Here is a 694-nt window from a genome sequence, read left to right as displayed (position 1 = left end):
GACACACATCTGTGTCCTGTCTATATTTGCCAAGGGAAGTTATCTTTCCCATCTTGATATCGCAGATCAAGATGGGAAAGATAACTTCCCTTGGCAAATATAGACAGGACACAGATGTGTGTCGATAGCCAGCTGGAGGAGATGTTCTCCTGGGGCTAAAAGCAACAGTAACATCCACCCTTAGGGGTCAGCCACATTTAAGTGGCAAATATACTTCACTTTATCGTGCAGTTACTGTTAATACCTCGTTCAGAGATTTAACATATATATATATATAAATGTATAGATATGTATTTATGTATATTTATGCATATGTATGTATATGTAAAAGTGTGTATATATGTATGTATTGCTATTTATAACTTAACCGTATGAACTTTCTAAACTCTGACGAAGCCCAGAGGCACACCAAATTACCTCGATCTTATCTACCAAATACTTCAGTTCACTGAAGGGATGGAAGTAAAGTGGGGTACTATGACCTCTTGGCTGAAACAGCTGTAAGAAACTATTCTACTTTCTATGTTCTACGTTATATATTTTAATAATATAAAGCATAATATGTTATACATGTATGTATATTGTTATAATTGTTTTTTTTTTTAATAAATAGACATAATATAATGTCTAAAAGTTGATGAATACCACCTCTTGATCCCCTCCATTTTCTTATTGCCGTATATATACATATATA

At 33.4% G+C, this 694-nt stretch overlaps 1 protein-coding gene across 3 annotated transcripts in view; it reads left to right on the top strand.

Annotated features, from left to right (window-relative positions):
• LOC106874431 (serine incorporator 5) overlaps positions 1 to 694 on the top strand; it is a 72,607-nt gene that overhangs the window by 41,316 nt on the left and 30,597 nt on the right. The gene's annotated exons all lie outside the window — the stretch shown is intronic.

The sequence above is a fragment of the Octopus bimaculoides genome, chromosome 8 (genome assembly GCF_001194135.2).
Source record: "Octopus bimaculoides isolate UCB-OBI-ISO-001 chromosome 8, ASM119413v2, whole genome shotgun sequence".
NCBI classification, from domain to species: domain Eukaryota; kingdom Metazoa; phylum Mollusca; class Cephalopoda; order Octopoda; family Octopodidae; genus Octopus; species Octopus bimaculoides.
Note: the sequence above shows the minus strand (reverse complement) of the source record. Positions and strands in the feature narration are given on the sequence as shown.